Below are 25,272 nucleotides of genomic sequence, written 5' to 3' on the forward strand. Positions count from 1 at the left end.
CTGCCAATGCAGGGGACACGGGTTCAAGCCCTGGTCTGGGAAGATCCCACGTGCCGCGGAGCAACTAGGCCCGTGAGCCACAACTACTGAGCCTGCGCGTCTGGAGCCTGTGCTCCGCAACAAGAGAGGCCGCGATAGTGAGAGGCCCGCGCACCGCGATGAAGAGTGGCCCCCACTTGCCGCAACTAGAGAAAGCCCTCGCACAGAAACGAAGACCCAACACAGCCATAAATAAATAGAAAAAAAAAAAAAAAAACCATTAAAAAAAAAAGAGTGAATGGGAGGAGGGAGGGAGACGCAAGAGGGAAGAGATATGGAGATATATGTATAACTGATTCACTTTGTTATAAAGCAGAAACTGACACACCACTGTAAAGCAATTATACTCCAATAAAGATGTAAAAAAAAAAAAAAAAAAAGTGAATGGGGGAGGGGCTGGGATGTGAAGATAGCAACTATAAGCTTCTCTTTGGAAAGGTATGCTAGAAAGACCAGCAGTGACTGGAGGGGGAAATGGTTTCAAATTAGATTTTGTTTGTTTGATAGTAAACACTAAAGTTTGTCTATATATTGATGAAAATGATCCAGGAGAGAAGAGACTGTTGTTGTTGATTCAAGAAAGGGGTAATGAGCAAACCAATTCCTTGAATGAGAATTTCAAATCATATTGTAAAACCAAAAGTTTCCATAATTGACTACCTTTAATTTGTCTGATTGATAACTGCATGTTGTTCGAACACTATTAAACAAGAAAACAGGAATATTTTGATTATTCTGTTGCTGAATTATCAGTCTTGGAATTATATTTTTAAAATTAGGCATTAAATGTTCTAGGCAGTTTGTCTTCTTAAGACATAGATGTCAACGTAACACATAGACTTCTATGAAGTACATATTTTTCCAAGCGTCCAGTTTTAGTACAGTAATGTCATATGCCGTAGTAAATTCTTATACTGTCACGTAGGTTTTAAAATTAACTTGGACAAAGTTCTCAAATTAACTACATTATCTAATCATATATACTTAAAGAGATACTCTAAAATATAGTATGATTTCACTTCCTATCTATTTCTCAAAATGACTAAGAATTTTTATCTGATCTTTCCCTATTTCTTACTTAGATTTAACTGACAAATGGTTGGAATCTTAAAACTTTATATCTAAATTGTTTAAAACAAAAGGAAATTTTAAAAAATGAGTTTTCACACTATTATTCAAAAAAAATAGCTAAGAAAAATTTCCCTCAATATTTCCTAAGATTTTTGAGAAAAGGTTTAACCTGAAAATTTCAAGTGAGGAGGTAGAGATTATATCAGTAAATAAATAACCAAGAAACAGGGGATAATGGAAAATGTCTGGAGACCTATATGTTTACTCCTATGAATATCATTCATTCTCGTTAAACTCCAGGTGCTACAAGGCAAATAACAGATTGATGCTAATTACATTATAAAAACAATTTTGTAATGGTTTTGTGAGTCACTAAAAGTATTTTTATTTATTATTTTTAAATGGACAAAATTTTTACGATTTTGATTGACTTATGAACAGCACCCATTTGTCAATTTCTAAGTGATCCAACTGCTAGAGAAGAACCATAGCATGGGGACTTCCCTGGTGGTCCAGTGGGTAAGACTCCACGATCCCAGTGCAGGGGGCTCAGGTTCGATCCCTGGTTGGGGAACTAGATCCCGCATGCATGCCACAACTAAGAAGTCCGCATGCTGCAACGAAGATCCTGAGTGCTGCAACTAAGACCAGGTGCAGCCAAAAAAAAAACACCATAGCATGATCTACATACTCCCTTGATCACAGATGTTATATTAGGTCAACAATAATGAAGTTGAGCAATGGCACTCATAGAACAAATTATTCTTACTGGGAATGTGTTTTGGTACTTCCATCTGGATACATATGAATTCACCTCACAAAAAATGAGGGCGGAACTCAGATTCAAAACCACTTAGTAGGGTCTAGAAATCCTTAGTTTTTTATTAGTAGTTTTATCTTTACACTGATATGTAAAGATATCCAAGAGTTATTGAAATAATATATAGTATACAAAGAAAAAGGATATATAAACATGCATAGAAAAAATTGGAAGGATATAATATACAAGGAACTATGACTATTTCTGGGGAGTGAGAATAGAAGGGACAACTTAAACTTTTCAATTAATGACATTGTTGTTTAAAAATTTTACCATTGCATGTATGATTTCAAACATAAAAAACAAACACAGTCATTTTTTTCTTTTCTTTGAGATTAATGGCTTATGATAAATTTCTAGGAGTGGAATAAGTAGGCTGAAATACCTAAGAATTTCTATGGTGCAAATCTTGTGCCAAATTGGAAAAGATGCTTCAAATGTTGCAGATACAGCACATCTTCAAGTGTTTATTAATTCAGCACACAGTCTGGAATTCTGATAAACATTCTTCCTATAAAAATGTGGCAGAGCCCTTTATCGCAATATAGCTGATCTGCCCTGTTTTCAGCCACCTACCTTCTTATAGCAGGTGAAACTCAGATGTATTAGAAAATGCATTAAATAGAGAAATAAACTGATGTACCCATTTTAAAAAGCGTCCTTAAAGCCATGACAAACCAATCTATAATTTAAGATTAAAAAAAAAAGCAAGTTGCAGATATGGTTTTATAGTATTGTATAATATTAAGAAAAACCTTAGAAAAGAATATATATTTACAAAGCAAAATGTTATGATGCTGAGAATGTTCTTTATACCCTTAAGGAATTGAAAGAATTTTGAGAGTGGTAAAGGAGTTTGATAATAGAACAATCCTGAACTATGTAAAGGGGATAGCTCATTAGTTGAAGAATAAATACTAATGATCTGTAAATAAATAACTTATAGAAATAAACAACAGAAAACAAAACTAAGGATAGGTACAGTCATACAGGTCAAATATAGATGAAGAATCATATTTTCATGATAATATTTTTAGTGCAAATTAACCAAGGAAACATCAGATTATACAGAAATAACTAATCATTATAAAGTCAAACACAGCTAAAGTGAAAAAAATTTATGAATGTATCAAAATTTCTTGACAAAATTTAGAACTGCAAATTTGACCTAGGAAACTCAGTCAAAACAAAGGTCTTCAGGGAGTTCCCTGGCGGCCTAGTGGTTAGGATTTCAGGCTTTCACTGGCACAGCCTGGGTTCAATCCCTGGTCAGGAAACTGAGATCCCGCAAGCACTTGGCATAGCCAGAAAGAAAAAGAAAAAGAAAGAAAGGAAAAAAAAGTCTTCAAAGAACATTCACAATATAAAATTAAGAGGGACAAGAATTGACCTCACAAAATTATTTTAGTTAAAAATTAGCATAAAAATGAAACTAGCTTAACTGCTCTATAGAAAAATTGATCAAAGAGTTAATTTTGTTTAGTGGAATTTGCTCCTGAAAATATTTTATAAGTGTTATGACTAGGGCATGCATTGTCCTGAAGGCTAGGTTAAGGATTTTGGTATTTATGCAAAACTACAGGAAGGCATTAAGGGTTTTTTTCAGGTGGCGCAGGTGGGGATGGTGTGGGGAGATGTGGAGTTGTGGGAGACTGAATATGATTTAATGCATTTTAAACAGCTCATTCACTCTGGCTGCAGTGAAAAGAACTAGTTGTAGGGGGCCAGCAGCCTAGGCAAAGAGATCAACTGGCAGGCTATCAAAGTGGTCCAGGTGAGGGATGATGATAGCTAAAATTATGATGGCAGTGGATACAGAGAGAGTTGGATGGATTCCAGAGATGGATTTCAGGTGATGGATTGGTGATGAGTTGGAATAGAGGATAAGCGAGTGGTGCCTTTTCAAAGAAATAGAGAACCCTGGAAGAAGACCAGTGTGAGGGAATGGATCTAGAGTCTAGTCTGGCATGTACAGATTTTTGATGTCTAAAAATAGACAGTAGCATATATGAATCTGAGGCTCAGAGAAGAGGTTTGGGTAAAAGAAAAAAAACTTGCAGTCACTGGTGTTTATAGGGTAACTGATATTATAGCTATGGTTAAGATCTTGAGGAGCCTAGGGAAGAAAGAGGACAACGGTTCTCAAACTTTTTGGCCTCAGGAATCATTTATACTCTTAAAACTTGAAGATCCTAAGGAGCTTTTGTTTATGTAGATTACATTTATCAATATTACTACATTACAAATTAAAACTAAGAAATACTCATATATTATAAATTTATTTATTTTATTTATTTTTGGCTGCGTTGTGTCTTTGTTGCTGTGCGTGGGCTTTCTCTAGTTGCGGCGAGCGGGGGCTACCCTTCATTGTGGTGCGCGGGCTTCTCATTGCGGTGGCTTCTCTTGTTGTGGAGCACAGGCTCTAGGTGCATGGGCTTCAGTAGTTGTGGCACGCAGGCTTCAGTAGTTGTGGCTCGCGGGCTCTAGAGTGCAGGTTCAGTAGTTGTGGCGCACGGGCTTAGTTGCTCTGTGGCATGTGGGATCATCCTGGACCAGGGCTCGAACCTGTGTCCCCTGCATTGGCAGGCGGATTCTTAAACACTGCGCCACCAGGGAAGACCAAGAAATCTTTTTAAATATTGATTAATTTTAAAATAACAATAATAAACTCATTACATGTTGTATTAGATTTCTAGGGTTGCTGTGAAAAAGTAACACAGACTGAGTGGCCTTAAACAACAGAAATTCTCTTGCAGTTCTGGAGGTTAGAAGGCCAAAATCAAGGTGTCCACAGGACCATGCTCCTTCTGAAGGTGTTCCCAGTGAAAGATATGTTACATGCCCCTCTCCTAGCTCCTGGTGGTTGAAGGCAATCTTTGTCATGCCTTGGTTTATAGATGCATGATTCCAATCTCTGCCTCCTTCCTCACATGGCATTCTCATTCCTATGATCAAATTACTCTGTTCTTATAAGGACACCAGTCACTGGATTAGGGCCCACTCTAATCCAGTATGGCCTAATTTTAACTTGATTACATCTGCAAAGACCTATTTCCAAAGATAACATTCACTGGTACTGGTGGTTAAGACTTGAATGTATCTTTTTGGCAGACACAATTCAACCCACAAATGTTAACATTTATAACGTTTTTAATAAAAATAACTTTGTTTTCCAATACACCCCCTCCCAATTTTTTTAGTGAGTAGTGTAGCATTATTTTAGTTTTGTAAAACTTTTAAATATCTAACTTCATGGAAGACAGTTGGACTGCCATATCTGCTTCCGCATTTAATCTGTTCTGAAAGGTTAAAGTATATGAAGAAAATCTGGCTGGAAAAAGGAAAAGTGTTTTCCTTTTCAGATAATTGAGGATATTCTTCTTTGATACTACACCCAAATACTACAAGTGATAGTTTCTTAAACTTTGCAATGTGGTATCTCAAACCATATTCATTTTCATTCTTTGATTCATTAAAAACCATTGTCCTGTATCCCGGAACAGAAAGAGGATGTTAGTGGAAAAAGTGGTGCAATCTGAACAAAGTCTGTAGTTTAGTTAATAGTGTTGCACCAATGTTAATTTCTTAGTTTTGACAAATTTACCACAGTTATGTAAGATTTTAGGGTAGCTCAGTGAAGGTCATATGGGAAATCTTGCTACTGTGTTTGCAACTCTTCTGTAAATTTCAGATTGTTTTGCATTAAAAAGTTTTTTTAATGGATGCTCATATTAACATGTTTATTAATGTTTTGCAATTAAAAACATATTTTCACCTCTTATCTTGCTTTATCATAACAAATGGGTTGGCAGTAATGGCTGGAATTACTATGTCCATTTTATAAAAGAAAAAACAGTGAAAGAAGATCAGATACTTGATAAGATTCTCACTGTTGAATGGTAGAGCCAGAGCTCTTCCCCTTCCCTTCCTTCTGTCTCAATCTTCCAGAGAGATTCCCCTTAGCCTGGGCTAAGGACTCTAATCTTTTATTTCTGTAATGTTCAGAACTTACTTTTATCGTAGCCCTTATCTCATTATATTTATTTATTTATTTATTTTTTATGTGGACCATTTTTTTTAAATTATTTAATTTATTACAATATTGCTTCTGTTTTATGTGTTGGTTTCCTGGCCCCAAGGCATGTGGGGATCTTAGCTCCCGGACCAGGGATCGAACCCGCACCCCCTGCATTGGAAGGCGAAGTCTTAACCACTGGACCACCAGGGAAGTCCCTCATTGTATTTAAATAGTCAACTATCTGTGCCCCACCCTTTCCAAACCCGGTCTGTGAAAGAAGCAGGTCTGATTCATTTTTTATGCATGCGTAGTTCAAGGACTACCAGATGGTCCATTAAAGTTTGCAGAATGATTCCAAGGGCAGTGCTCTTTCCACTATACCAGGTTATAGTTTTACACTACAGTTGACCCTTGAAAATCAAGGGTTAGGTTAGGAATGCTGACCCTCTGCGCAATAGAAAATCCTCCTGTAATTTATAGTCAGCCTGGCACTGCATATACTTGGTTCCTCCATATCCCCTGTTCTGCATCCCCATATTCAACCAACCCTGCTTGGTCCTGTACTGCTGTAGTATTTATTATTTTAAAAAATCCAGGTATAGTTGGACTCAAGCAGTTCAAACCCCTGTTGTTCAAGGATGACTGTATATTATTTAGATTCAGCCGCTGAGGAGAGCAGGAGGTGGTCGCCTTGGTGGAAGATCCTGTTCTTTGGGGTAAACTGCAATCTGCTAGGGATACTTTTGCAGGCTCCAGTTAGAAGTGAGACGTCCAAGGATCACTCTAAAGATAAAGTAGTCACCAGGGAGTAAAGTGAGAAGCACCGTGACAAGGGTAAAATTCAGAATAGGCACCGCGCCTCCAAGGATAGCAGCAGCGCTGGTCTTCATGCAGCTCTACCGCCACCTCAGCAGCAGCCCCGGCTCAGGCGCTGGGAAAGTTCCAGCACGTCAGGCACCTCCGGCTCCAGCAGCTCCTCTGCCAGTCAAGTCCTTCTCCACACAGATATGACAAGAGGCCGTGTTCCTGCTCCCAGTCAAACCACCCAAAAGAGATGGAAGAGGAAAGAAAAGGAGGAGACGTTCCCCCTGTCCCCACCCCAAAGGGCGCCAAGCATGGGAAAGCTCACCAAGACTGTGACCAAGGATCATGGCATGGAGATATTCTCCACCTGTGGGAAAATTAAGACCATTGACACGCCTGTAGAAGGGAAGCACCTTGATCTATCTGAAGGCCAAACACAGTAGAGTTTGAGAATCCATTTCGAGGCGAGAAGGCCCTGAAGCACATAGACAGAGGATAAATTGATGACCAGGGGACCAACGCCACCGGTGTGCTGGCCCCCTGGCCTAGGCAGCCCCCCAGGTGATCTAGCCCTCCCGGGAGAAAGCTGCTACTGGTTCCCCGGTGGCGCAGGTCATGCCCCCCGAGGCTCAGGTCTCTGTGCGCCAGTGACCCCCCTTTGCCGGCCACGCCACAGTCCCAATTCCTCTGGGTAAGCGGGGCCACTGAAGTTCATGTCCCCTGTAGTCTATATCCCACGCAACTCGGTTTTGTCACTGTTCTACAATGGAAGATAGGAAAGAAATCCTCTCAGAGGCAGGCTTCTAAAGCAGCAACTGAGACTTTTCCTGTGAAGGCTGAGCTCTGGCTGCAGGAGTGCTGTTGGTTTGGGATGGACCTCCAGGTTCCTGGCTAGAAAGCTCACACATTTCCAGCTCCTGTGACAGAGTCGGTTCAGTGGCAAAGCCAGCAGGGACAAACAAGGCTCCAGGTGGCAGTGTGGCCCCTGATTGGGTGCACATTTTTCCTTTCCATAGATGACCTGGGGTCACACTGGTGGCCTGGTCATACTCTTGCTTGTTACCCTGAGAGATCCTTCGGGAAAAGGGGGGAAGCTTTGCTGCAGCTGCCTCTTCTGTTAGGCCTGGCCCCTTGCTCCCCTGCCTGAATCCTTTTCTGACCTCTAGTGTCAAAACAGCCAGAGAAGAGCCTCTCTCTGTTATCCCATGTTAGTTGACATAAATGGTTGTTTTTACACGTACTCATGCACATACACGTACACCCTACATCTCCCTTTCTCTCTCTGGAATAGGTGAACAGGTCAAGAACCAGCTCTGCGGAGTCATCACGGACCCCGCTGTGGCTGGTATACATGGTGGTCCTGCAGGTTACCTTGGCAGCATCTACATTGTTTTGGCTTTTATCGTATAGTCAGTATAATGGGGGAGAGGGGCTGGAGGTTGAATTAATCACCAATGGCCAATGATTTAATCAATCATGCTTAAGTGACGAAACTTCCAGAAAAATCCATAAGCAGTGGGATTTGGAGAGCTTCTGGGTTGGTGAACACATCAAGGTGCTGGGAAGGGGGGGTGACATGCTGGGAGAGAGCCTGGAGGCTCTGAGTTCCTCCTCCCCCTTACCTTGCCCTGTGCATCTCTTTCATCTGGCTGTTCCTGAGTTGTATCCTTTAAAATCAACTAGTAAATGTTAATAAAGTATTTCCCTGCGTTCTATGAGCCATTCGTTCAAATTATCAAACCTAAAGAGGGGGTTGTGGGAACCTCTGATTTGTAATTGGCTGGGCAAAAGTGTAGGTGGCCTGAGTACCATGTTTGTTGCTGCTGTCTAAAGTGAGGGCAGGGACTTCCCTGGTGGTCCAGTGGTTAAGAATCCACCTTCCAATGCAGGGGGACATGGGTTCGATCCCTGGTTGGGGAACTAAGATCCCACATGCCGCAGGGCAACTAAGTCTGTGCGCCACAACTGGAGAAGCCTGCACGCCGCAACGAAGAACCAGCACAGCCACGCCCCCTACCAAAAAAAAAAAAAAAAGGGAGGGCAGACTTGTGGGACTGGGTATTTTAACTTGTGAGGTAGTTAGTGTCAGAATTGAATTGAGGGACTTCCCTGGTGGTCCAGTGGTTAAGACTCAGCGCTCCCAATGCAGGGGGCCTGGGTTCGATTCCTGGTCAGGGAACCAGATCCCACATGCCGCAACTAAGACCTGGCGCAGCCAAATAAATAAATAAATACATATTTTAAAAAAAAAGAATTGAATTGAATTCTTGGACACCCAGGTGGTGTAGGAGAATCAGAAAACTGGAGAATTGGTGGCTGGTGTCAGAAAACACTCCAGATCTATCATCAAAATCTGTTCCAAATATTCACCTGTAAATGCTGATCTGTAATGAAATTTTACATATTTCAACTTCGAAAACGACTTTTCATGTAGATAGGTACTGCCAAATAACTAATATCAATTTAAAGCAAATGCTTTTAATTCAACATATTCATCATCCTTTGCAAGGCAGTTATAGCATTTGATTAGATTCTTCTCTCTTATTATCTATCTGGCTTTTAGCAATAGTACAAAGTGATGACAACACCACACATGGTCTCTGTCACAACTACTCAACTCTGCCATTGTAGTGCGAAAACAGCCACAGAAAATACATAAATGAATGAGTATGCTGTGTTCCAATAAAATTTATTTATGGAACTGGAATTCAAATTTCATATAGTTTTCATGTACCACAAAATATTCTTTTTCCTTTTCCTTTTAACCATTAAAAGATGTAATAACCAAGTTAAGAGGAAAATTAACTAAGATTCAGGCCTTTGGGCTGGAAGATCTGGTTAGAAAAGATGTATAGGCCAGAGGGAATTGTACTTTTATTCTGAAAAGCTGCTCAATTATACAATTGGCTTTATGGTTTTGGTTTTCTTGGAGGGGAAACTTGAAAAGACGTCTAGGGTCCACCATTTTTAAAGCTTGCATCAAATATATTCGAGACTTCTAAATTTTTGTGCAATATGCTATTATCAAGTTGATGTAGGTCAAGTTTTAAGCTAATAGCTATTGACTTCAGCCATTATCATATTAATGCCTAAAGATCCTGCATGCCGCAACTAAAAAAGATCCTGCATGCCACAACTAAGACTCGCTGCAGTCAAATAAATAAATAAATATTAAAAAAAGAAAAAGTGAATGGAGAAAAGTGTTTTAAAAGTCAGGCTTATAAGTCTAGGGATCTAATATACAGCATGATAACAATAGTTAATAACACTGTATCAAATACTGCAAATTCACTAAGAGGGTAGATTTCAGGTGCTGTCATCACAAAAAATATACGGTAACTATGTGAAGAAAAGATATGTTAATTAGCTTGACTACAGTGTCATTTTGCTATGTATATGTATAGCAAACCGTCATCTTATACACCTTAAATATGTGAAATTTTTATTTTTATAAAAGACCCAAAAATAAATAACAAAGCTAAAAAGTGTAAAAACCACTGAATATTCTGTAATAACCTATATGGGAAAAGAATCTGAAAAAGAATGGAGATACATATATATGCATAAATATAACTGAATAGCTTTGGTGCTCACTTGAAACTAACATAACATTGTTAATCAACTATACTCCAATATAAAATAAAAATTAAATTAAATTTAAAAAATGTAAAAAATATTCTTAGCTTGCACCTGTATAAAATAAGTGGTGGACAGGATTTGACTGATGCGCTATAGTTTGCCAAGTCCTGATCCAGATAATCCATATAACCCTGAATCATTTTCTTTTTTTTAATGGAAGGTGGGGTCTCTTTTTTTAAAATATTTATTTATTTTTGGCTGTGTCAGGTCTTAGTGGCACGTGGGATCTTTTGTTGTGGCACTGGGCTCCAGAGCGTGCAGGCTCTGTAGTTGCAGTTCATGGGCTCTCTAGTTGTGGTGCATTGGCTGCAGAGTGTGTGGGCTCTGTAGCTGCAGCACGGGGGCTTATTTGCCCCTCGGCATGTGTGATCTTAGTTCCCCAACTAGGGATCGAACCTGCGTCCCCTGCATTGGAGGGCGGATTCTTAACCACTGGACCACCAGGGAAATCCCAATTTTCTAAGTAGTATATTTTCACTAATGCTTATGATTGCCTTGGAAACAAGAAGTTTTGGAGTAATAAATATGTTGTTCTTATTTAAGGAACATGTAATAATAATAACAACATTTTACGTCAGAAAAAGAAAGCCAATGGTCTTACGTTTTGTCTTACCAATGTATGATTTTGTAACATTTTTAGTCATTTGAAAAATATTGGCTCACTGAGTTATGCAGACCTTCCAAACGTTGACACACTTGATTACACAACATTTAAAAAATTACATTCATTAATGTGAATATGGTCTCTAGATTACACAACAGTATGGCATCAATGTCAATTTTCTGTCTTCTATAATTTTACTGTGGCTATGTGAAATGTTAACATTTGAGAAATCTGGGTGAAGAGGATACGAAAATTCGTTGTACTATTCTTGCAACATTTTGTAAGTCTGAAATTATTTCAAAATTAAGCATTAAAAAATAAAGAAAATGTTTATAATGGTAAAAAGAAATACATTAAAATCACTACTGATCTCATCAGAAATAATCTTTAAGTATTGGGAAGCTATTGAACTCATGGTGGTAGTTACAAGTTTTTCAAACTTCTAATTTTCTCTTGATAGCCTGAATTTTATCACTGGCAACAAATATCGTCAGTTGTTTCCATTGACATGAAAGGCTCACTTGATTTTTGAGAAAATGTCTGCCAAATTACCTAAATATGAACAAACCTAGTTTGTTGTCAGGTGTTCTTTCCAGTACAAATGAATTCAATGAGAAACATAGCTAGTCCACTTAAAACTCAAACAATCTCAGCACTTATCCTCCAGACAATCACCATACTTTGATATACAGCAGAAATGATTTTTATATACTTCGTATTTCATCACATGGAATATTAAAAACACATGCACGGTTAAGTTTTAATCAAATTAATAATTTTTACTGCTCCATCAAGGACATTCTAAGGGGAAGCTTACAATTAAAAAAACAAACAAACTGTGAATGTGTGACAGTGAAGAATACAATGACTGCTAGTACAGTTTGGTGCCACTGCCTCGATTCATATGCTAAGTAGGCATAGATTTATCTACCATTGCTTTTGTGCCATCAGTGCAAGTGTCAACACAAGGAAAAAGGCAAATAATATCTTAATATTGTTATGAAAATAGTTTTGACCTCATAGACTCCCTGAAAGGGTGCCCAAGGCCTAGGGTTTTGGGGAGCACATTTTGAAGATCTGCTATCCTAGGACATAGCCTTGGACACCTATACCAACAATTAACGTTTAGGCAAAGAAAGATTAAAACGGTAGACTGAGAAGTAGCTAGAAAGGCAGAAGGAAAACAATGAGAATGTGGTATCGTGGAAGTAGGGAAAAGAGGAACAATCAGGAACTCATGGAAAAACAAAAACTGTACCAGAAAAATCAATAACCATATATATATGACTTTAACTAAAATGTAGTAAAGGCCTTCCCTGGTGGCGCAGTGGTTAAGAATCCGCCTGCCATTGCAGGGGAAATGGGTTTGAGCCCTGGTCTGGGAAGATCCCACATGCCGTGGAGCAACTAAGCCCGTGCTCCACAACTACTGAGCCTGCATGCCTAGAGCCCGTGCTCCGCAACAAGAGAAGCCACTGCGATGAGAAGCCCGTGCACCGCAATGAAGAGTAGCCCTCGCTCGCCGCAACTAGAGAAAGCCCACGCATAGCAGTGAAGACCCAACGCAGCCAAATAAATAAATTAAATAAATAAATAAATAAATTTATTTTAAAAAAATGAAATGTAGTAAAAATTTGTTTATTATCTTATATTGATGGAATATAAGATATGAATCCATTTGATCTTGTTTCTAGGGGATCCTGACATTGACGCCACAGAGAAGGAAATGCAATCTTGGTACACTACATTGTTCTGCAGTGAGGAACATCTACATACTCATAAGAAAATATAAATCTGTTTATGGATTCTTCAATTTTAGAACCAATCTATGAATAAAGCATAAAGAAGTGCATTATGGCTACACAATAGAATATAAACAATTAAGCTTGACAATGTAAATGAAAGGAAGAAATGTTGTCCAGGATGTGGCAAATTCTCAAACACTGCCAATGGGAGTATAAATTGGTACCAGAGTATGGAAAATGGTTTGGCAATATCCACAACAGATGAGATATGCATACCCTATGACTCAGAAATTCTGTTCTTAAAATTATACCCTAGAGAAATTGGCACATGCACACCAGAAAAGAAAAATTTTACCATAGCAATATTTATAATAATAGCCCCAAACTGAAAACAACCCAAATGTCCATGAACAATAGAATAAAAAAAAACTGTGGTATAGTTATATAATGGAATATACAAACTATAACAAAATGAATGACTTATAGCTGCTTTAAACAATTTGTATGAATCTTAAAAACAATATTGAATGAAAGATGACACAGGGACTTCCCTGGTGGCACAGTGGTTAAGAATCCGCCTGCCAATGCAGGGGTTATGGGTTGGAGCCCTGGTCCAGGAAGATCCCACATGCCGCAGAACAACTAAGCCCAGGCGCTACAACTACTGAGCTTGTGCTCTAGAGTCCACAGGCCACAAATATTGAGCCCACATGCCGCAAATACTGAAACCTGTGTGCCTAGAGCCCGTGCTCCGAAACAAAGAGAAGCCACCACAATGAGAAGCCCACACACCACAACAAAGAGTAGCCCCTGCTCGCTGCAACTAGAGAAAGCCCCGCTCAGCAACAAAGACCCAACCCAGCCAAAAATAAATAAATAAATAAATTAATTAATTAATTAATTTAAAAAAATAGGCAAACCTATGGGATACATACTTAAGTGATAGGCCATAAAGAAAAACAAGGAAATGATTACCTCTTAAGGGGGAGAAAGTGCTGTGAATGGGAAAGGACACACGCAGGTTCTAATTCTTGACCTGGTTAGCTGTTCACTTTATCCATTCATTTGTATATTTGTTGGTTTTGGTTTTGGGGAGGCACTTTTCTGTGTATGCTATATTTCACAATAAAGAAGGTTAAAATGTTAAAAATAAAAACAAACAAAAATTGGAATATAGAACATGGGGTAGGGTGATATATTCTCATTTTACATTGTGAGGATATAAGAGATTCTGTCTAAAATTGATGGAGGGAATTTCATGGCAGCCCAGTGGTTAAGACTCCGTACTTTCACTGAGGAGGTCCCAGGTTCAATCCCTGGTCGGGGAACAAAGATCCCACAAGCCGTGGGGCGTGGCCAAATAAATAAATAAAATAAAAAGAGTTTTTTAAAAAAAAATTTAAAAATGGTTTCCCTGGTGGCGCAGCGGTTAAGAATCCACTTGCCAATGCAGGGGACACAAGTTCGAGCCCTGGTCGGGGAAGATCCCACATGCCGTGGAGCAACTAAGCCCGTGCGCCACAACTACTGAGCCTGCGCTCTAGAGCCCGCGAGCCGCAACTACTGAAGACCGCACGCCTACAGCCTGTGCTCTGCAACAAGAGAAGCCACCGCAATGAGAAGCCCGCACACTATAACGAAGAGTAGCCCCCGCTTGCCGCAACTAGAGAGAAGCTGGCATGCAGCAACGAAAACCCAACACAGCCAAAAATAAAATAAATTTAAAAAAATAATAAATTTATTTAAAAAATTAAAAAAATAAAATTGATGGAGCAGTAAGTAAACATTCAAATATGTTCTTTAAAGTAAACAGATAAATGATAAATATCAAAAATAGGGAGGGAAGGGAGGATGGGCTACTGTAGGTGTGCTAAATCCTCATGTTTTATAGTGGCAAGTCAAAATTTGAAAGATGGTGACTTTGGGGACTAGGACTCAGTGAGGTAGAATATTTTTTTCCCATTATAAACACTATAAACAATATTGTACCATTTGGTTTTACCATATGATAGAGTAATTGGATTTAAGAAACAAAATAAATCACCGCAAGCTATTTTTTTTTTTAATATTTCTGAACAAGCTTAAGGAAAAAGAAAGGCAATATAGTGTAGTATATTGTTAAGCGTATGAACTATGGAGAAATTTGGGGCCAGATGGCTTGGGCTCAAATCTTTGCCTTGGCACTTTCTTAACTGTATGATCCTGGGCAAGCCATTTATCCACTTGGTTTCCTTGTCTGAAAATGGAGGCAATAATCATTTCTATTTTATATGGTTGTTTTGAGGATTAACACATGCAAAGCACTTAGAATAGTGTTTAGTATATGTGTGTTAATTATTAGGTATCATTGAGTATTTAATTCTAATAAATGAAAGATGAAGGCTGAAAATTAGTCAGTGGACTTATTAACATGTAGGTCATTGGTGATTTTAATGATATGATTGAGTGTGGAGTCAGAAACTGGACTGAAGATGAAGCAGAAAAGAAATAGAGATACATACTGAAGTGTCTATAGGCAAAACTGTCTCAGATTTATTTTAAAATACTGCAGGAGAGAATGACTGTGTGTGTGTGTGTGTGTGTGTGTGTGTGTGTGTGTAAGTTGTAGCAGGCAGAATAATGATCCTGTACAGATGTTCTAATCCTTGGAACCTGTGAACAGGTTACCTTATCTGGCAAAAGGGCTTTTGCAGATGTGATTACATTAAGGATCTTGAGATGGGGAGATTATCCTGGATTATACAGATGGGCCCAATCTAATCTTCTTTTTTTTTAAATAAATTTATTTATTTTACTTACTTATTTTTGGCTGCGTTGGGTCTTCGTTCGAGCGGGGGCTACTACTGTTCATTGTGGTGCGTGGGCTTCTCACTGCGGTGGCTTCTCTTGTGGCGGAGCACGGGCTCTAGGCACGTGGGCTCAGCAGTTGTGGCTCACAGGCTCTAGAGTGCAGGCTCAGTAGTTGTGGTGCACAGGCTTAGTTGCTCCGCGGCACGTAGGATCCTCCTGGACCAGGGCTCGAACCCGTGTCCCCTGCATTGGTAGGTGGATTCTGAACTACTGTGCCACTAGGGAAGCCCCCAATCTAATCTTATGAATCCTTAAAAGTAGAAGAGGGAGGCAGAACAGATGCGCAAAGGGAGATTTGACTACATTACAGAGGAGGTTGGAGATATGTGATGTGAGAAGGACTCAACCAATAACTGCTGGCTTTGAAGATGGAGAAAGGGACCCCTGAGCCAAGGAATGTGTAGGCAGCCTCTAGAAGCTAGAAAAAACTAGCATCTACATAAAGGAACGAAGCTCTGACAACACCTTGATTTTATCCTGGTGAGACTCCTGTTGGACTTCTAACCTACGAACCGCAAGATAATAAATTTTTGTTGTTTAAAGCCACTAAATTTTTGGTAATTTGTTATGACAGCAATAGAAAACTAATACAGGGGTATATATAAATGAAACAAAAGTGTCAAAATGTGGTTAATTGTTAAAGTTGGTTGATGGGTAAATGAGAGTTCCCTATATTATTCTTTCTATTTCTGTTTATATTTCAAAATGAAAAGAAATAATAAAAGAGATCTGCTTCGATGCACTTGGAGAAGTTGATGTATTAAATACCAAATATAGGGACTTCCCTGGCGGTCCAGTGGCTAAGACACCATGCTTCCACTTCAGGGGGCATGGGTTCCATCCTTGGTGGGGAACTAAGATCCCGCATGCTGTGCCTCGTGGCTAAAAAATAGAAAAAACAAAAAACAAATATAAGTTATTATTTTTCAATGAATAATGTTACTGCTAAATTAATTAGACTCTGATCTTCACTGATCTACATATCCCTTCTCTAACAGGCAAATCTTGATGGGAAGCCAGGTTTGGCCATCACAGAATCAAGAGCAATGGGGAGCAAGTAGAGTTAGTAGTTATCTTCATGCCTGTGTACTTTATGATGGACAGATATGTCCATCACTACTTTGAGATGTTCGAATTCAGAAGACAGGACACTCTCATTTCAAGAAAATACTAGCGGGAATTACCTGGTGGTCCAGGGGTTAGGACTCCCGCTTCCACTGCAGGGGACACAGGTTAGATCCCTAGTGGGGGAAGTAAGATCCTGCATGCCACACAGTGTGGCCAAAAAAAAAAAAAAAAAGACTACTAGCAACATATTAATATATATCATATCCAATTATTTAATAAATTTCTTAAAGCACTGTCTCTTTTCTAAAATTAATTAATTAATTAATTAATTTTTGGCTGTGTTGGGTCTTTGTTGCTGTGTGAGGGCTTTCTGTAGTTGCAGCGAGTGGGGGCCACTCTTCATTGCGGTGCGCGGGCTTCTTGTTGTCGTGGCTTCTCTTGTTGCGGAGCACGGGCTCTAGGCACGCGGGCTTCAGTAGTTGTGGCACGCAGGCTCAGTAGTTGTGGCTTGTGGGCTCTACAGCGCAGGCTCAGTAGTTGTGGTGCACGGGCTTAGTTGCTCTGCAGCATGTGGGCTCTTCCTGGACCATGGCTTGAACCCGTGTCCCCTGCATTGGCAGGCAGATTCTTAACCACTGCACCACCAGGGAAATCCCTCTTGACTTTTAATAGATTGATTTTGCTCTTTTTGAACTTTATGTAAACTTAATTTTATATAAATCACAGTGTATTGGTTTGTGTCCTCCATCTTTTTTGTTTAACAGTTTAACATTATGTCTATGATAATCCCATTGTTTCTTTTTTTTTTTAATTATTAACACCTTTAATTATTATTTATTTATTTATTTGGCTGTGTTGGGTCTTCGTTTCTGTGTCAGGGCTTCCTCTAGTTGCGGCAAGTGGGGGCCACTCTTCATTGCAGTGCGCGGGCCTCTCACTATCGCGGCCTCTCTTGTTGCGGAGCACAGGCTCCAGATGCGCAGGCTGAGTAGTTGTGGCTCACGGGCCTAGTTGCACCGTGGCATGTGGGATCTTCCCAGATCAGGGCTCGAACCCGTGTCCCCTGCATTAGCAGGCAGATTCTCAACCACTGCGCCACCAGGGAAGCCCCCATTGTTTCTTATAGCTATAGTTTGTTCATTTTTCAAAGCTGTATGGTATTTCATTATATAACTATGCCACTAATATATTCTACTGTTGATGAACAGTTTGGTTATTTCTAGTTAAGGGCTATTATAAAGAATGCTGCTATGAACATTTGGTTCATGTCATTTGGTGCACAAATTACTGTTGAGTAGGACTAAAATGCCTGGGTCAGAGATATGTTCCTGTTCAACTATAGTAAATACTGCCAAACAGACTTCCAAAATGGTTGTGCTAATTTATATTACCAATGTATAAGAGTTCTCACTTATCCCCATCCACATCAACAATTTTTATAGTGTCAGACCCTTTTTTTAGTCACTCTGGTGGGTTATAGTGTTTTCTCATTGTGGTTTTAATTTGCATTTCCCTGATTTCTAATAAGGTTGAACATGATTTTCATATGTTTATTCCCTACATTTTGATTCTCTCAGATGTTACACTCAGGGTGTGTCACCTACAGTTAATTCTCAATAATTTCTCCTACTTAATTACATGCTAAGAATACTAAGAAAATGAGGCAAAGTGCCTATTCCCATACTTCTACCTCAACCCCTATTAGTTATTCTAGGGAGAAATTTAGAACTTGATTTCCTTCTTTATCTTACTTCTCACAACTATTAGATCAGCAAGTCCTATTTCCAAAATGAATCTTAAGTCACTCTATTGCCATATGTGCTGCCACAACTTGAATCCAGACCATCAACTCATTCCTGGACTACCACAACCACTTCTTTTTCACAGTTTGGATTTTGCCACTGCCCATCTCCCTTCATTTTCCATACTGCAGCAATAGGGGTGTTAATTAATTGTTAAAACTTTTTGGTGGCTTCCTATTGCTCTGAGAATAAAATTCAAACCCTGCCACATCTAGAAGCCCCTGCAGGTCTGCCTTAGGCTATCTCTCCAATCTCATCTCTAGCCATGCTTTGTTTATTGTGTCCTAGCTACAGTCCTCTTACCAGGCCTTAGTAAATACACTCCCACTTCTTATACCAAGGAGCTTACACCAAGCTCCTTTCATTTTAACAGAATACTTGTCCCATAGCCTGTTCCTTCTCATCCTTTAATTCTCAGTTTAAATCTTACCTCCTTGATTGGTTTTCTTCATAATACTTATCAACAATCTGTAATTATTGAGTTTGGTTTTTGTCAGTTTCCTCTAATAATAGTAATAGTAATAATAATAGTTGTAGTGGTAATGATGACAGATTTTAGTTATTGACCCTTACTATCTGCCAGGTACCACTCCATGAGTTTTATTTTAAAAAAAATTTATTTATTTGGCTGTGCTGGGTCTTAGTTGTGGCATGCAGGATCTTTAGTTGCGGCATGAGGGATCTTTAGTTGCAGCATGCAAACTCTTAGTTGGGGCATGTGGGATCCAGTTGGGATCCAGTTCCCCGACCAGGGATCGAACCCAGGCCCCCTGCATTGGGAGCATGAAGCCTTAGCCACTGGACCACCAGGGAAGTCCCCACCCTATGAGTTTTAAATAAACTTACCCTTTTAATCCTCACAGCAACCATACAACTAGGTACAATTATTCTTCACATTTTACAGATAAGGAAACCAAATCACAGAGAGGTTAAATAATTTGCCCTCAGTTTTACTGTTAGGAAGTGGCAGAGCTGACATTTGAACCCAGATAATCTAGTTTCAGTTTAACCACTGTGCCACTATCATTTTTTTAGAAACTGTAGGTTACAATCTGTATGTACCTGTGTCAGGAAATTAATTTAGTGCTTTTTTAGAAAAGTAAAATGGAATAGATCACATAAGAATGTACTCATTTGTAAGGATATGTACTGGTTTGTGAAGCTTCTGGTTCAATTATATGTATCAAGTCATGAGGTGTGAAAGCTACTGCACTATGCATTCTGCCTTTCTGCGTAACTTCGTGAACTGACCAGTTCACCAGTGTATCCCCAGGGTCTAGCTCAGTCATGGGACCACAGTAAGCACTCAGTGAATACTTAACTAATTGATTAAAATTAGCTATAATAAGTTTTAAGAAGGTGACAAAAACTTTTCCCTAATTTCTCTGATGTCAGAGAAACTTTATTTTTTCTAATGTCAACCACTGAAGTTCATTTGAACTTGAATTTAAAGATCTCATTTGTGTTGTGCCAGTATTCATAAAGCTATACTAATATTAAATATAACTGGATTGTGTGAAGAATTCAGAAAGGTTATTAATCCTTTGTATACCCTATTGTTTGAAAATCCCTGTTCTTTGAAACCTGGAAGAGAATTCCTTGAGCTTATGCTTTTAGAGTTATTTTTTAAAAAGATTAACTATTACTTCATTATTTGTGTTATTTCAAGTTATTGTAGAAGAAAAAAGACTAAATAGTGTGGCAGGAAAGGCAGACAGTGTTCAGTATCAATCCTAGCTATTACTGGCTGAGAGTTTTTAAGCAAGACCCAAACTTTTGAGAGAGTTCCTATTCTGTTAAACTGGTGTATTAAAACCTACCTAAAAGTAGAGAGATAGGAATGGCAATCTGGTTGAAAGGTAGCCTAGATTTGTTTTGGAGCTATGTTTACATGACAAGCACAGTGTTTTTACCTATTTGTATGATACAGATAAGTAAAAAAAGAGCAAAATTTTCTAGAGGTGCTTTTATTCTCACTTTAAGATTGAATACATCAGTTGTATTAATCGAAGGGAAGGAGCAAAGCCTTTCAAACACAAATTAGCACTGACCCTACCTTGAAGGTTAGAGATAATTGGAAGTATTTAGTACTTCTCTGAGAATTACCTCATAATTAAAGCAGTTATTATGATAAACAGGGCCCAAGGCTCTGCAACTGGAGGTAATGATGTTTCAGTGTATCTAGTTTAAAAATCTAGTCTTTTGAAGAGTTATTTTAGGGCTTCCCAGGTGGCGCAGTGGTTGAGAATCCGCCTGCCAATGCAGGAGACACGGGTTCGAGCCCTGGTCTGGGAAGATCCCACATGCCGCGGAGCAACTAAGCCCGTGCGCCACAGCTACTGAGCCTGCGCTCCAGAGCCCGTGAACCACAACTACTGAAGCCCGCGCGCCTAGAGCCCGTGCTCCGCAATGAGAGAAGCCACCGCAATGAGAAGCCCACGCACCACAACGAAGAGTGGCTCCACCACAACGAACAGTAGCCCCCGCTCGCCGCAACTAGAGAAAGCCCGCGGGCAGCAACGAAGACCCAACACAGCCAAAAAATAAATAAATAAATTTATATTTTAAAAAAAAAGAGAGTTATAGGAAGTTAAAAAAAATCTCTGGGTTTAGTTTTATCTTCTCCTTGCACTGTAGGACTTTGAAATAGATTATATCTAATGCATTCTTTGAAACCTTTCTAGTATGCAGTACAGCTATCTGCACATTGGGTTTTTACCAGCCTGAACCTCAACTGCACTGGTAATAAAAACAAAGATCTTGATGTTCTCTTGGGACTTTGATTTCCTGAGACACCAGGGAGAGGGGGAGGAGAAATGGGTTCAATCACCTGAAGACATATTAGCATACTCTAAACAGGAAAAACAAGATTCACCTTTTAGAGGCTCATTTGAACATGTGATCATCAAGTTTGTATAATTTCTTTAGGTGTTTCATAACTTCTGAGGCCCAGAGAACCATTTTCTCTTTTTTGAAAAGATAACCCTATACCTCTGTTGTAGATTCCAGTTTTTCATTTAAAAAAAAAAAAAAAAGATCAGGCTTCTAACTTCAGTAGTTCAGTAAAATTAAAGCCACATATCCTGGTTAAGTCTATGGATTTAAAAGCAATAAAAATAGGCAGTATTATTGAGCTAAGGTCTTGGTAAGCATTTTACACATATTATCTCATGCAATCCTCACAATAATTGTATCAAATAGGTCTCAGTGGAGGCAGAGAGGCTGGCTAGTTAAGAGGTTGTAACAGTATTACAGAAGCATAAAGGCAGTTTGGAGTAGGGTGGTGGCAGTGGAGAAAGCAGGACTTTGTGACAGACACTTAGGAGGTACAATCAGTCTTGGTAAGTGTCTAGAACACTGCTTGGCAGATGCTTGAGATATATGTAAATGAATGGATTATGGAGGGTGAGGGTTATATGGACTCCTAGGTTATATGGTGGTCCACTCACTAGGATTGGGAAAGGGAAGAAAACCTGGTTAAAGGGGACCTCCCTGGTAGTGCAGTGGTTAAGAATGCACCTGCCAATGCAGGGGACACGGGTTCAAGCCCTGGTCCAGGAAGATCCCACATGCTGTGGAGTAACTAAGCCTGCGAGCCACAACTATTGAGCCCGTGAGCCACTATTCAGCCCACATGCCTAGAGCCTGTGCTCCACAACAAAGAGAAGCCACCGCAATGAGAAGCCTGCACACCGCAACAAAGAGTAGCCCCCACTTGCGTGACTAGAGAAAGCCCACGCACAGCAATGAAGACCCAACACAGCCAAAAAATAAACAAATAAATTTATTTAAAAAAACAAAAACCTGGTTAAAGGATGTACCTCTCTCACATTCCTACTGATAACTGGCTTTCCCATCCCCATTGCCTTGATGGCAGTATTCTGAACCAATAACCTGTTTCTCCAGGCCAGACGGGGATCCTACCCAAGGGCAAATAATCCATAGGATGGATAATGATTTGTGTGATCGGGCTACAAAAAAATAAATTAAGTCCTTCTTTGATGATTTTGAACTAAGAAGCAGAGGAAGAATCTTGCTGAGTAGAGGCCAGATGACAAACTAACGGGGCTTCAGCAATGGCAAATTAGGTCAGTCAGGTTCCCATCAGATACCAGATGGAAAACTCAAACTGAATAATTTGAAGAGAATTATTAAATTATTTACAGAGGTGCAGGTAAGAGTCCGGGAAACCAACAAGGGATAATGCAGTACCCCAAGGACTAGCGGTTATTACACTTAGGCCTGAAGAGGCAAAGGGAAGGATTAGAGATTAACTGTACAGAGAAGGCTCTGCAGTCAACCCTTGGTGACCCATCCTGGGGAATAAGGACTATGACCCCACTATCTTCTGGCCTTGAATCTCCTGCCGATACTTCCCACTACCTGAATCCATGGAGATACCAAGCAGAACAAGGGATTATCGTAGGTGTAATCTGGGTGGGTCAGCCCTCCCTGACACAGAGCAGGGAAGGGGTGGAGAACAGACATGGAGGAGCAAACAGAAGATAGGTGAAGTTGTTTCCAAGAGGCAGTTACATGGAAGCAGGAGTTAGTAATATGTGTTTAAAAGAGGGAGAACAAATAGCCAACTCCCTTCACTGACATTAGTGGCACTGCACTACAGTGAAGATACCCAAACACCTACTGTCGAGTTCTTTGCAGACCTTTTGAGTACACATTTACCCTCCAGTTCTTCTCTCCTTGGAAGCACAACCTATTGCCAAGAAAGTCCTGTGTTTCGTCAGTAAAGCATCTTTATGGTTTTTCACTTAAAAAAAAAAACCAAAACAGCAACAAACAAAACCACCAACCATAATTAGTTAGCCCATATGAATCTAACTTTGGGAACCATTCCACATACCCTTTTTCTCAACTGAATCCACGTCTTTAATCCACGCATATTTAAATAGATGGTAAAATAGAAAGTGTTCTCTGAGTCATGTGGAGTGTGAATTTGTTGACAGGCTTTTGTAAAAGAGTCAAGCATTACTTGGCGAGACTCCAAAAGGCTGATTATAGCAGGAAGAGCACTTAGTTGGTAGTTAAAAACACAAGGCTTCACCAATAAGAGAGCTAGAAAAGATGGCGCCTCTCTGGAATACACTTAGTGGTGGAAGCACAGTGGAAAACAAGAAAGGCTTTATTGTTTATAGTTGTTGTAATGTGCGAATAGTTTATTAGCCCTAGGAAAATAAGGAATTTATGCCTAGTACAACTTTTGAGTAAACAAAAAAAGATAGTATCTCGAGTTTAATGTGATTGAAGCAAGACTCATGGGATGGGAGTCCTGTACACATTTGGCAGCCCTTAAAGGAAGCCAGGAGGGACCCATTGTCAAGTCCATACGAACGTCAGGTACAGATATTTTCAGGGGGTTGGGGGGGACGGTCCCTCAGGGGAAATTTTTTTCACCTAGCTGAACCCATTTTCGGCGAACTTGCACGGGAACAGAAACATTGTTAACTCATAAATACACACATATGAAACCAATATCACTCATTTGAGTGCCAAGTAGAAAGCTCTCATTGCATTTTAAAAATCAAAATATATTTGTACCTTTTTAGGGGCTTCCCTGGTGGCGCAGTGGTTGAGAATCTGCCTGCCAATGCAGGGGACACGAGTTCGAGCCCTGGTCTGGGAAGATCCCACATGCTGCGGAGCGACTGGGCCCGTGAGCCACAATTGCTGAGCCTGCGCTCCGCAACAAGAGAGGCCGCAATAGTGAGAGGCCCGCGCACCGCGATGAAGAGTGGCCCCCGCTTGCCGCAACTAGAGAAAGCCCTCGCACAGAAACGAAGACCCAACACAGCCATAAATAAATAAATAAATAATTCCCATTTAAAAAAAAAAAAAAAAAAAGAAAATATATTTGTACCTTTTTAACATATATCCATTCCAGGAAAAAGTATTTGGAGCATGGTTAATTTGTAAAAAAGTGTTCTCTACAAATTCAAAAACATGTGTATAAAATAAACAACAAGGACCTACTGTATAGCACAGGGAAGTATATTCAGTATCTTGTAATAACCTATAATGGGAAAGAATCTGGAAAAGAATATATATATATGTATAACTGAATCACATTATAAAAAAAAAAGACACACACAGAAAAACCTCATAAAATTGTTTAAAAAGCCGGCGAAGTATTAACAATCTGTTTTACTCCATACGACTTTAAAAATATTTCGGATCTTGGGTGGGAATAGGGGCGGAGAAGTGCACTAATCCTAGTGCCGGGGCAAAGGTTTCATAACTTTACCTACAGATTACACTGTTTTTATTTTGGACGCGCCTCAAGATTACAGATGACCGCAGTGCCCCAAAGCGCCGGGGGAAACTTTTTCACGGGGCGAGGCGACAGACGCAGGGGACAAGGTGGCCCGATGGTGGTATCCAGGCCCATTCAGGAGCCGCCCAGCCTCGGCGGCCAAGATTACCCACCTCTCCTGGAGTCAACTGCACTTCAGGGCCTGTGGCAAAGCGACCCCACCGCCCGCCCCGAGCCACGTGCGTAGCGCGCCCCGCCCCTCGCTCGCAACCGGCGGAGCGAGACGCGAGCCCGTCGCGAGTCACAGAGGATTGGTGCGCGCCCCGCCCCTGCGCCCGCAGAGGGGGCTGCCGTAGCCCGCGAATCGGGGAATCGCCCAGTTCGCTCTCCTTCCCCCTCGGCTGGCCGCTGGGGCGGGGCCAGCCCTCAAGCAGGGCGGCACCCAGGCGGGATAGTCAGTCAACCACCGCGGGCGGCGGCCCGGCGAGGGCACGAGCCGGTGAGCGGCCACGTCACGCTCCTCCGGGAGGCCCCGCCCCCGCTC

At 40.2% G+C, this 25,272-nt stretch overlaps 1 long non-coding RNA gene across 2 annotated transcripts; it reads right to left on the bottom strand.

Annotated features, from left to right (window-relative positions):
• Window positions 1–264: 264 nt before the first annotated feature.
• On the bottom strand, window positions 265–25,160 carry LOC309627650. 2 transcript variants are annotated; one of them, XR_014243895.1, is made up of 5 exons: window positions 24,336–25,160; window positions 16,775–24,016; window positions 15,540–16,472; window positions 13,716–13,853; window positions 265–4,531 (listed from the first exon to the last, which is right to left on the bottom strand). It is a non-coding gene; the product is annotated as an uncharacterized lncRNA (long non-coding RNA). The 2 variants fall into 2 exon arrangements; XR_014243894.1 differs by lacking the exon at window positions 16,775–24,016 and having other exon boundaries at window positions 24,902–25,160.
• Between the last annotated feature and the right edge of the window lie 112 nt (window positions 25,161–25,272).

This window comes from Balaenoptera borealis (assembly GCF_965194805.1).
Source record: "Balaenoptera borealis genome assembly, chromosome: 4".
In the NCBI taxonomy this organism is placed as follows: Eukaryota; Metazoa; Chordata; class Mammalia; order Artiodactyla; family Balaenopteridae; genus Balaenoptera; species Balaenoptera borealis.